The sequence below is a fragment of the Episyrphus balteatus genome, chromosome 1 (assembly GCF_945859705.1).
Source record: "Episyrphus balteatus chromosome 1, idEpiBalt1.1, whole genome shotgun sequence".
In the NCBI taxonomy this organism is placed as follows: domain Eukaryota; kingdom Metazoa; phylum Arthropoda; class Insecta; order Diptera; family Syrphidae; genus Episyrphus; species Episyrphus balteatus.
The window spans coordinates 89,284,355-89,297,657 of record NC_079134.1 but is presented as its reverse complement, the minus strand read 5'-3'; the positions used below and the strand labels follow the sequence as shown (position 1 = coordinate 89,297,657).

Sequence of the window (13,303 nt, the reverse complement as noted above, 5' to 3'; positions counted from 1 at the left end):
TATTAACTTGTTTTGCAAAAAATTGCTTGAGAATAGAATATAGAATAGAATAGAATATTTATTTATCTCAAAATGCTTAAACATAGATGTACAACATTTTTTATAAATAAATTTTGAGGCATGGCCATCAGCCAGAAGATAGCTTAGAATTTTAATAATAAACATTGAATAATTTTAAGTTAATTGAGTTTTACATTTTGTTTAAACTCTTATTATTTTTTTTCTGTAGTTTAAAGCATATTTTACAAATTTAATTAACTTCTGCCAGTCTTCTCCATTTAATATTTCCATTACTTCTGCTTCGTTAAGATAGTTTTTCTGCCATATCTGCCGCCAAATTTCCACCAAAAGAAGTGAACAACATTTTCTCTTTCGCGGGTGTTACACATAGAGCAAAGAAGCAGTAGATCGTTTCGGTGTGGAATAAAATTTAGTGGCAACAGTTCTCCTCTTGCTCGAAAGATCATTTTAATATTCTTTGCAGTGAGATGGTCGCTAAAATAATTCGCCTGACCAAGATTATTAGACCAGTGCTGAAGCCTTCAAAAACATTAAAAAGTAAGAAAAAATCATAGTAGGATGAAAACCATTGGAAAAGGAGGTGAATATGATAAAAATTAAAGAAAAATAAATTACGGGCGAGCCGAGTTCGGGAAGTGGGTGGGTTGAGTTTTTAATGGTAAAAAATTGTATATCTCGATTTCCGGCAAAGCTACAAGTTCTATGGAAAAAAGTTGTATGGCAAAGTTGTAGGTAATAAAAAGATCAACAACATATGCATTGAAAATTTTTTCACATAACCTCAAAATTTATATGAAAATTCACGTGTCAAAATATCAGTTTTTTTCAAAAAATCGGTTTGTAATTTGTTCGTTAAAATCTCTTCTTTCTGATGGTGTAAACATAAATTTACATTAGTATACATATATATATACATATTTAAGACATATAGTTTCTTCCGCCTACGTAGGTATGTATCCGCTATATTTGGTGAAAATATGATCTACCGATTTGAGGTTCACTAAGCAGATTAGTAGTCTCAATCCACCTCATGAGACGGCGTCTCAGAATCTCCATGAATATTTTCAGAGAAGAGTTGAGAAAGGCGATATTACGGTAATTTGCTGGGTCCATACTATCCCCCTTTTTTGAAAATCGGAAATATTACTGATTTTTTAAAAGCCTCAGGAATAACTCCGGAAATAAATACATCATTGTATACACCTCTAAGGAGATTTAGAAACTCTTCCGTTGCGCACAATAAGCCCTTTAGGAATAATAGGCGTACCGATTGGCATGTATTCAATAGGGAAATAGTTAAGAATAGTCAACTGAGGACTGATAATAATCTAGACCCAAATGGCCTAGACAAATTGACAGAGGAATTCACAGGAATTCTACGCGATGCACTGGAAGAAAAACAACAAACCACCCTGGTGGACTGTTGAGCTCAGTAACATAAGAAAAGAAACTAGAAAACTTTTCAATCGTACTAAACGCACTAGAGCCGAAAGTGACTGGGAATCCTATAAAACCAGTCAAAGAAAATTTAAGTCAGAAACTCAACGAGCCAAACGATGTTCTTGGAGAAGCTTTTGCAATACTATCGAATGTACAAATCATTCGGCAAGACTAAGGAAAATCCTCTCCAAAACGATTACTCCTATAGGCTCCCTAAAAGGGCCTGATAATTAATGGACAGAATCTTGTCAAGACAGCTTAAAACTCCTGGTGCAAGCTCACTTCCCAGGTTGTAACTCTGAATTGGAAAATGATTCTACAAAGTCTTTGCACTCATTTTCTGAAATTCCTAGAGAAATTATTACGAAAGAAAAGTTGATCTGGGCCATCAACTCCTTCTCTCTTTATAAATCTCCGGGCCTAGACGGCGTCTTCCCCTTAATGCTGCAAAAGAGTAGTGAATTCATTATTCCATACCTGATCACAATATTCCAAAATAGCCTTCATTTGGGATATGTCCCTAAAACATGGCGTGAAGTCAAAGTTGTCTTTATACCAAAAGCTGGTAAATCCAGTTACACAGAACCCAAAGATTTCAGACCTATCAGTCTAACTTCTTTTACACTCAAAACACTTGAAAGGTTAATCGATATACATATCCGCAGTTACTTAAGACCGGAGGCTATATCACCCTTTCAGCATGCATACACAAAAGGTAGAAGTGTAGAGACAGCTTGACACTGTGCGGTCAGAACAATAGAAAAGTCACTTGTGGTTAAAGAATATACCCTCGCAGCATTTCTAGACATAGAAGGAGCATTCAATAATGTTCATAATAGTGCAATTGAAAAAGCACTCACTGTACAAATGGATCGTGTGCATGTTGAAAAACAGGAAAATCAATAGTGAATTAGGTGGGTGAATTAGGTGGGTCACATATAAAAATGTACGCATCTAGAGGAACCCCACAAGGTGGTATTCTATCACCTCTTCTTTGGATCTTGGTGATGAATGAGATTCTCATCAAACTGAATAACAGCGGTGTCAAGGTTATAGCCTACGCAGACGATCTAGCTCTTCTAGTGACATGTAAATACCTTACCACTGTAAGCGAACAATTAGAAAACGCATTATCCAAGGTCAGTAACTGGACTAGGAAATGCGGTCTTAAAGTAAACCCCCTTAAAACAGAACTGGTACTTTTCACAAACAGAAGGAAAATTCCTCCTTTTGTAGTGCCAAAAATTGATGGCACCCCACTTAAGATTTCGGATAAAGCGAAATATCTTGGAGTGATCTTGGATAAGAAACTTAACTGGGGTCCAAACATTCAAGAAAGATATAAGAAAGCCACGTTTGCACTTTACTCATGTAATAGAATTCTTGGCAGAAACTGGGGACCAAATCCTAAAATAATCCTGTGGATGAATACCGCCATTGTCAGACCCATTCTGACATATAGCAGCTTAGTCTGGTGGCAAGCTCTGGAGAAATCCACGAACTTGAAGACCCTAACCAAAGTACAAAGAACAGCATGCATTAGCACTACGGGGGTGATGAGGTCCAGTCCAACCGCAGGTTTGGAGCCAATCGTTAATTTCACTCCCTTAGATCTATTTGTACAAGAACTAGCAGCAATATTTGGAGTACTAGTCAAAGCGGTCATACCACGATCCTTTCTAACTACGTTGACAACAACGTAAGTACAGACTACATGACCCCTTACTTAGACATCAACAAGTCTTTTAATGTCAGTTTCCCCAACAGACAAGATTGGGAAAACAGTGTTTCTTTCTCAAATGAGTCGACTATCGCCATCTTCACTGATGGCTCGAAAATGAACACTGGGGTTGGTGCAGGTTTCTACTCAGAAAACTTCAACCTTGCCAGTTCTTTCAGACTCCCCGATTACAGCAGTGTCTTCCAAGCCGAGATACTGGCAGTGAAAAATGCTGCTAAACAAATATCCATGATGGCGATATCACCTGCTGACATCACCTTTTTCATTGATAGCCAAGCGGCAATAAAAGTTATTTCTGCCACCTTAATCAAGTCAAAGCTTGTTTCTTGCTGTCGCGAAGAGCTTAGGGTTCTTGGTGTGCAGCATAATGTAAGACTCTGCTGGGTTCCCGGCCACAGTTATGTGTTCGGCAACAAAAAAGCAGACGAGCTTGCAAGGGAAGGCTCAGTACTTGATCCTTCTCTCATAGACCATAACATCAGAATCTCACAATGTGAAATGAAACGAAATATCGTCAAACATATTTTTCGAAAAACCAATGAAAGATGGAACCTCCTAGACACCTGCGGTCACACCAGGAAACTTTGGCCGAATTACGACGAGAAAAAATATAATAAGATCTTACTACTCAGTAAACCTTCCTTAAGATCCCTTATAGGTATTTTAACCGGACATAACCTACTGGGCTCTCATAAAAAGAAAATAGGGCTTAGCACAGATGACCTACAGTGACGAGCAAAAGTGGTCAAATGTTTTGCCTTTTTTGAAAAAGTTGTTTAAAACTTAGTGTTCTTCACATAAATTAAATCGTTTTTATTTTATTATTTTTATATATTTATATGCTTCATTGTCCAAAAATGGAGAGTATCACATTGGTATTTGGACTTGACCAATTCTGCTCGTTTTGGAAAAAGGCTTTTGTTTCAATATATTGAGTGTACTAGAATTAATTTTTACCACTTTTAACCACTTTTAACCACTTTTAACAATACCTCGAGATAGGATCTATCAATCTGTGAAGAAATAATTTTAAAATTATGTCGTATTTCAGCTTAATGGAAAGCTCATCGCTTTTAGACTTGTGTTTTTTTACTGCGCTAACAATTTCTTCAAAAATTTCAACAGATTTTCAGCAAAAATGGGTCAGGGCCTTATGCTGACTACGTAACTGTCTTAAATTTCTGATTTCCGAAGCAATAGCTATTTGACAATTTTAAAGGTTTTGGTGGGGTCCTCATGTAGTTGAAAAATGATATCACACGACACGGAGTCTTCTTTTGCCAAAAAAAAACTTGTTAAATTATACCGTTTTATATCAAGATAGATGTTAACATTAAGGGCTGAAACTTTTACAGTATTTTTTTTTCGTCATTTCCAACAATATTTTCAACAATGCTTTGAACAAAAAAAAAAATTTTTTTTTGATCAGTCTACTGGACACATATTGTTTTTTATTTTAAAAATGAATGTCATTGTGAGCATGTATAACCGTTGGTTTATATTGAGCCAGTTTAATGTTTCATACATTGATCTTATGTTAGCATAGTGATCGCGCCTTAACAAGATACGCATTGCTTTATTCTGTAATATTTGCAATCTGCTTTTTTGAGACATATTACAAAAATATAGTATATTTTTTTAAACAGTCTAGTGTCCAGAGTATCTGACAAGCCAAGCGTCAATGAACGCAAATCCTGTTTATAATCTGCGAAGTAACGAAGACCTGATGATTCAGCGAATGAGAACATCAAGAGCACAACGATCCATGTTCTATAATGGTTACCAAGCATTCAATGCCCTACCGAATGAAATAAAAACCTCCATCAACATAAACGAATTCAAAAGACTTATATTATCCTATATTCGAGAGTGTGTTATATAAAATTATTTTATCAATTAATTATTTTAAACTGTATTGTGTATTAATTAATGTGTTATTGTAATCTTGAAATGTATTTATTATTAATATGTTAACAATGTTTAATTATGTAAATGAAATGGCATAATCAGAGCCAAATAAAGTATTACATTACATTTGGGAATATAGAGACTTATTTGTTTACTTTGTAATGTTATTGTTATTGTAAAATGATTTCTTTCTTCTTTTTTATTAGCTTTTTCATAATTTCTCTTTCTTAAAAGCTTTTTTGTTAAAAATTATGTAAATGTATTGTTTTTATTTATTTATTTTTGACATTCATATATACGATTATGCAATTTAATTTTTGTAGCAGCTTCCCCCTTAGTCATGTTGCTGATGTTGCTAGTAGACTAGGCGAAATGCATTCAATAAAGCTCAATTCACAACAATTTTTTAAAATAAATTTAAAAAAATAAAAGTGTTTATTTTGAATAAAGACGTTGTTGAATTAAAACTTGTAATTTCAATATAACGGTGTTTTTACTTTTCATATGAAGATTTGAGAAATTACGGAAATATATTCCAAAAAACTACAAACAAAATACAAACAAAATAATTTTGTAAGTCAGTTACGGCTTTTGTGTTATTTGAACTGCTCATGCTATTTAACTGAAATTTCTTAAGTTATTGCTTTAGACTAGCTCAACAAATGTCACGAGTTTGAAATTTCTGGTTCCTTTTATATAGAAGTTGGGGGGGGGGGAGTAGAAAAGGGCATGAGTTGTTTCTTGTAAATAAGAGAGTGGTGCCAAAGTTACTAGAGAACTTGGCTGGACAATACCGTAGCCCTTGATTAAGTGTTCATTATAAAACTTGTAATTTTTAATTAGTAACAAATAGCAGTTCTACACTATCAGCACTCCAAAAATACTTAACTTTTTCGTGTTAACAGTCGTAGGTATAAATACATGTCAAAGCATTAGTAATGAAGATTTTGTAGAACTTGGCTGGACAATACCGTAGCCCTTGATTAAGTGTTCATTATAAAACTTGTAATTTTTAATTAGTAACAAATAGCAGTTCTACACTATCAGCGCTCCAAAAATACTTAACTTTTTCGTGTTAACAGTCGTAGGTATAAATACATGTCAAAGCATTAGTAATGAAGATTTTGTGGGATAAGCTTTCATATTCACTACCTACACTACCTACATTCCATGAATTTCATCCCCCGTTTTTTTTTTTTTTTTTAATGTTAGGCTGTAGTACGAAAATTATAATTATTTGGCGAGAAATTATCATTTACTAAATGATTTTTTATTTATTCCGTACCTTAAAGAAATCTACTTGGCAATGTAGGTACCTACCTACTTTACTTACACAAAATGTTTTTACTCCTTGGTTCTTATATAAATTTAGTTTTTTTTGCACTTACGACAACCGCGTCTACTCACGCAAATTTATTGCTTCGCTTAGGGCATGATATGTTCACACAAGAAATAATTTTATTTATTTTTGTTTAATAAACTGTCTCGATCAATTTTTTTTTTTTTTGTTTTATGTTGTTGTCACAGGTGTAATAGAAAACTAAGCTCAAATAGAGGTAATTTAAAATTCAATCTCATACCCACTTCCATTCTTTCTTATTAGGCCAGTCATTATATACATTTGGAAATGCAAAATGACCGAGAAAGCTAAATTTTGGATATGTTGTAGAGGATGCTTAAAAAAGCTTAACTTGAAGTTTTCGACCAAGATTCCCTATGAGCTTTTTCCGCCATTTTGAAAAAAAGGATCAAATTGGTTTTTTGACAATAACTCGGCTATCTGACGAGACGCGAAAATTTTAGAACAAGCTTTATTGTAGCTTTTAACGAGTTCTACAATTCATGCATACACATTTTCTGTGTATCATGAACCGTTTTCGAGATATCGATTAAAAAAGTCAAAAATTTAGGACATGCCATTTGTTTTTTGACAAAATCTATTTTTGGGTGATGAATATCGAAAAAATTATCAAAATAAAATTTGTAGACCACATTCAGACCTACAATGTCGTATTTTTATATTTTTTTTGGACAAAAATTACGACTTCCAGCCGGCCGCAAAGTCGTTTAGGCCGCGCCCACCGCCAAGCAAGCCGCCCGTTCGGTTGTAAAAAAACAATCATTCATGTTTTTTTTTAATGTTTATATTATTATATCAGTAACACATACATACAAATGTATGTATTTATTTAATAAATAATGAGAAGAAGATGGTAATGGTTTTTTTGTAACCGCAATTTTATTAACCAAAATTTTGTAAATACAGTATACCGGCTTTTTGTGTTGATTGTGCATTTTGTAATTTGCTTCAATCTCTATATTATTTAGTTCATCAAAATTGCAATTAGAGCAGTGCCAATAATTTTTGAAAATACAAAAATTATTAGCAGCATATGGGTGGTTGGAAAATTTAGGATAAATGGTATATGAAAGCGGAAAAATAAATTGCCCACAAACTAATTGGGCTAAAGGGAGTGGGTGAATGCCTTGTTCGATTTCACTAGTCAAAAAGTTTTTTTTTTATAGAAATCAAAGTATATTTTTTTAATGATTTTTTGTATGCTGAGCTTGAATCTTTAGTCAGAAAAATTCTATCACATCACGTTGAGATATTACCATGCCAATACATCACAAAAATAGTGTTTTGAACGTTCAAAATTCAATATCTCATAAACTTTGCACGTTAGAGCTATTCTAATGCTAGATTGAAATTAAGAAGGTCAAAGGCCATTAGAAAAGTATGATTTGGTTTCTATGGAAAATTATTTCTCGCCAATATTACTGTTATTTACGGAAAAATCGATCTTAAAAATCGTTTTTTTTTGTTTTTTTTTTTTCAATTTTTCTCAATATCAATCTTAAATAAAAGATTTTAATCTAAGTAACTGCATTCCAAGCTTTTCAAAAATCAAAAACTTTTTGGATTGAAAAATAGGCTATTTTTTCAAATTAAATTCGTCAAAAATCCAAACATTAACTTTTGCTCAAAACATTTTAAAAAGATAGAAAACATAACAAAGTAATTTTTAACCAAGATTTGTTAAAATCAAACCATTTTGGTAAAAGATAAAAATAAAAAATAAAAAAATCGTATTTTTTTGCATTTTTTCAATATTTTTGAGATTATATAAAAAAAATGGTTTGAGTAAAAGTTATTATACTTTTATTATCCACAACTTTTGCATTTAACTTTTTTCGATAGGAGGTCTACTTTTTATACAAATCGTAAAAAACCAAGATTTTTGACATCAACCCCACTTTTTCGCCCACCCAACCCTTTCCACCAATTAGTTTGTGGGCAATTTATTTTTGCGCTTTCATATACCATTTATCCTAAATTTTCCAACCACCCATATGCTGCTAATAATTTTTTTATTTTCAAAAATTATTGGCCCTGATCTAATTGCAATTTTAATGAACTAAATAATAAAGAGATTGAAGCAAATTACAAAATGCACAATCAACACAAAAAGCCGGTATACTGTATTTACAAAATTTTGGTTGATAAAATTGCGGTTACAAAAAAACCATTACCATCTTCTTCTCATTATTTATTAAATAAAAACATACATTTGTATGTATGTGTTACTGATATAATAATATAAACATTAAAAAAAAACATGAATGATTGCTTTTTTACAACCGAACGGGCGCACAGTGTGTCGAGCCCATACAAAAATTTATCATAAATACTTGCAGCTAAGTTTTTGGAGTTTTAATATCTTTTTTTGTGTTTTTATGGCAGGAATAGAAAAAAAAATTACAAATTAACAAATTAAACAACCTATTACTTTTTTTTTTAGTATAATTTATGAAAAAAAAATTATAAACAAAAATATACTTTTCGTAAGGTTTTTGTGTGCTGAACTCAAATCCGAAGTCAGAAAAATTCTATCATATCACGTTTTTGAAATATTCCCGTTAGAAAATCTGAAATGTCGTTTTTTAACAGTTTCTTACAGTTTCATGTTTTCAATATCTTTTTTCTACTTTGAGAAATCTTAAGTTGAAGTCAACTTGTTTTGTTTATTCTTATATCGGCGAGGTTGGTAAATACGCTATAATACACAGTAGAGCGTGGCCGGGTCAAGTAATTATATTAAAAATTTAGTATGCAGAAAAATATAATTTTTTTCTTGTTGAAAACAATATTTAAAATATTTTTAATTACATAAACAGCTTTTTGTTACTTGCGTATTGCTAAAAATTATTAAAAACATCGATTTTTTTCATTTTTGTGATCCCCTTGAAGATGTTTCTCAAAAAATGAATTATTTTGAGTACTTGACTCGTAGCACATAAATGTGAATATCTCTGGTAATCGCAAACAGAAGCAGACCAAACTTTTCCAATATTAAGTATAGGCCTAAGGCAAAATAATATAAAAAAATTATCGATATGATTTTATATGTTTATTTTAAAATTAAGTTTAAAAATTAAAATTTTTTTTTTTTGGCCATTTATCAAAGAAATTTTAATAACTCATATATAATTTTATAAATTTATTTTTTTTTTGTTATACGTTTTACAATAACACTCAAATAAACAAAATAACATTAACAACATTTTTCAAACAATTACCAAACGTGAAATATACACTCTCAAAGATTCCCATAAATACCTCAAAATATTTTCAATTTCCGAGGTACTCATGTTTCGGAGCTTATTTTTAATACATAACTTGGGTTATTTTCTAAGATAAATATGTTTTCATATGAATTGACACTTCTAAATTATATTTTAATAGCAAAAATATTAATTTTTAACAAAAAAAAAAGTGATTTATCATAAGGGGACGACACACTGTGGGGCGGCTTGCTTGGCGGTGGGCGCGGCCTAATCGACTTTGCGGCCGGCTGGAAGTCATAATTTTTGTCAAAAAAAAAATATAAAAATACGACATTGTAGGTCTGAATGTGGTCTACAAATTTTATTTTAATAATTTTTTCGATATTCATCACCCAAAAATAGATTTTGTCAAAAAACAAATGGCATGTCCTAAATTTTTGACTTTTTTAATCGATATCTCGAAAACGGTTCATGATACACAGAAAATGTGTATGCATGAATTGTAGAACTCGTTAAAAGCTACAAAAAAGCTTGTTCTAAAATTTTCGCGTCTCGTCAGATAGCCGAGTTATTGTCAAAAAACCAATTTGATCCTTTTTTTCAAAATGGCGGAAAAAGCTCATAGGAAATCTTGGTCGAAAACTTCAAGTTAAGCTTTTTTAAGCATCCTCTACAACATATCCAAAATTTAGCTTTCTCGGTCATTTTGCATTTCTAAGCCGTTTCTTCCGACATAATGACTGGCCTATATACATATACATACTACCTATCTATACCAACATAATAAAAAAAAAATGGATTGTATAAACTTTTACTTTTCTCCACAAAACTACACCAATAAATTAGTTTTATATTAAAAACAATCATTAAAAAAAAATAAAAACAAAACATAACTTTTAATATTTTGTAATGATTTGAATATGATTTCATAATTATCTACAAAATTGAAGAGTATTTTTTTTAATAGTGCCCAACTGGAATTTCTTTCTTTCCTTTACATCACAATTATTTTTGTATCTATACATCTTTGTGTCCAATGTCATGCAAGTGTTATCAAAAAAAATATACATATATATAAAGTAGCATGTTGTAGGATTATAAGACCCACAGCAGTCAATGGCAGATGAAAACAACTTCTCTTTGCTGTTGCTGAATTATGCAACTTAATCATTAGAACGTATTAAAATTTATTCTTCAAAATTTTTCAGTCAAAATTTAAAAGATTTTCAATATTAAAATCAAACATTAAACGCAAAAAAAATTAATTATTTGACATGAAGACAAAATAGATGAGTTCATAATAAATATTGGTAGGCGTAGGCAAGGAGTCTAAGGTAAAATCAATCGCTTGTTTGTACAATGCGCAACAGAATACAAAACTTAAAAATAATTCTCATAAATGGTTCGAAGAACTTTAATAGAAATATTAATGTTATACACAGATTATTTGTAAATTTAAAGAATACGAATAGAACCAATACACCACATGATTTTAGAAAAGAAAAAAAAATAGGGAAATAGGTATGTATATAAATTTGGGATCCAATTTTAAATTAGATCGGGTAATACATCTTGTTAACATTTATGGTCAAAATTGTAAAAAAAAAACACTAAACCAGAGAATAGACATAAATAATGTCCATTTAAATTCTTTAATCACGTCAAATATAATAATTTTGAACCGGCATTTCTTAAGACAAGTGTATAAACAAAAGCAAACAAATTAGTTTTTACCAAGTTCTTATCTAAATAAAGGTCTGGCACAGAATGTTTACATATATATAGATACTTACTTTTGTTTTGCCTAAATAGATTGAAGCTATCACTTTTATAGTGTATGTATGATTCTACCAAATCTTTTCGAAATATTTGTTTGATCAAATGTTAATACATATCTGTTGATATCTTATTCAAATCAAAGCTATTAAGACAGCAGCTGATTAAAAAATGTGTATTCCTTCGATAAAATATTTAAAACTTTACAAGTGCACATATGTTCATTGGGAAATTTAATAATTTGTCTAGAACTGAACCAGAAATAATGTTCAACCACTCAATCGGTCTATTCTTTGGATTCTCACTTCATGGATATGTTTACTCTGTTACTTCCTTTTTGTCAAATATCAACTATATTAAATTACCCGAAGAACTGAAAAGCCACATACACACACTTAAATAACGAACTACTGAACAATTTTTGATAAAACTCATTTGAGATATTGGGATGAAAATACTATGAAGTACATAAGTAACACTTTTTTTAGGGGCCCGTCGAATTCATTTCATTATTTAATAACTCGGTACATTTAGTATTGCAATTTTCCGCTGTACTACAATTCTAAAAACAATTTTCAGGTAGTTAAAATTTAAGACGAATAATGGCTGATTATTTTTATACTGATTTTAGTATTTAGTTACTTTAATGTTTAATCCGCACTTGTAAAGCTGATGAACGACGCGTTCAGGTAAAAATTCTCTAGTATAGATACATTTTAATAAGTGAATTCGCGCAGCTGTCATTTCACCAAGTTTGTAAAAATAGTTTTTTATTTCACCCAATAAGCGTTTTTTTTATCCCCGAGCGGGGAACTGAGCTGTCAAAAAAAGAACTGTATTACTTTTTTAGCTCAGAGAGCCCTGTGCCCATGTTCTGTAACTTTTATCACTGGCGATAAAATATTTGAATGACTTTAAAATCCATTAAATCTCATCAAAATAAAAGAAATTTTGTTCCAGATCATAATTTATTAATTCATAATAGCCGTTTTTCATTATCACTTGATCCATTTAGATCATTAATCAAAATGTATTACAACCACTACATGAGATCTTGCAAGATCACGATTCATGATCCTGATGAAAAGCAAGATCACGATTCGTGATCCTGATGAAAAGCAAGATCTCATGTAGTTGTTGTAATACATTTTAATTAATGATCTATATGGATCAAGTGATAATAAAAAACGGCTAATATCTGAATTTGAAAGACATTTTGCTTTATTTATGGAAGAAAATTGATTTTGAAGACGTTGAAGTATTTATCGCCAGTGATAAAGTTACAAAAGAGGGGCCCTGAACGTAAAAATTAGCCGAGCAGATCGAGCGAGCGCGATGGAAAACTTCTTGAAAAAAAAAAAAAACAATTTTATAAACAAAGCTGGAATTTTTGACAATTTATAAAAAAATGATATAATGACAGTTCAGTGGTCCATCCCTTCAAGCAAGAAAACGGAGTTCAGAAAAGACACTCCGACCGCGAAAGACGGGGTTGCACTCACACACTTGCAACTTTTTGTATATGAACACAAAGTCGAAGATAAATCGTGGTGAAAAAACCAATACATATAAAATCGGCTCCGTGGTGATTCTAATTTCCATACTAATTTGAGCCGCCTTCGGACCAGTTTCTGCCTCGAAGTCGGACTCAGCTCCACCTGAGGCGGAGCGGATTCGGACCGAGGTCGGACCTGTTTGCTTGATCCCTTCGAGCAAAAAAACGGAGTTCAGAAAAGACACTCCGACCGAGAAAAACGGGGTTGCACTCACACACTTGCAACTTTTTGTGTATGAACACAAAGTCGAAGGAGAAATCGTGGTGAAAAAACCAATACATATAAAATCGGC

At 31.7% G+C, this 13,303-nt stretch overlaps 1 protein-coding gene across 2 annotated transcripts in view; it reads right to left on the bottom strand.

Moving 5' to 3' along the window:
• The window catches only part of LOC129907415 (guanine nucleotide-binding protein G(s) subunit alpha), a 298,316-nt gene extending 286,168 nt beyond the window's left edge, over window positions 1-12,148 (bottom strand). The window contains exon 1 of one of the 2 annotated variants that reach the window (XM_055983618.1): window positions 11,473-12,148. The gene's annotated coding sequence lies outside the window, so the exon portion shown is untranslated. Of the gene's footprint in view, window positions 1-11,413; window positions 11,434-11,472 lie in introns of those variants that run through there. The other variant, XM_055983627.1, reaches the window with a different exon arrangement.
• Between the last annotated feature and the right edge of the window lie 1,155 nt (window positions 12,149-13,303).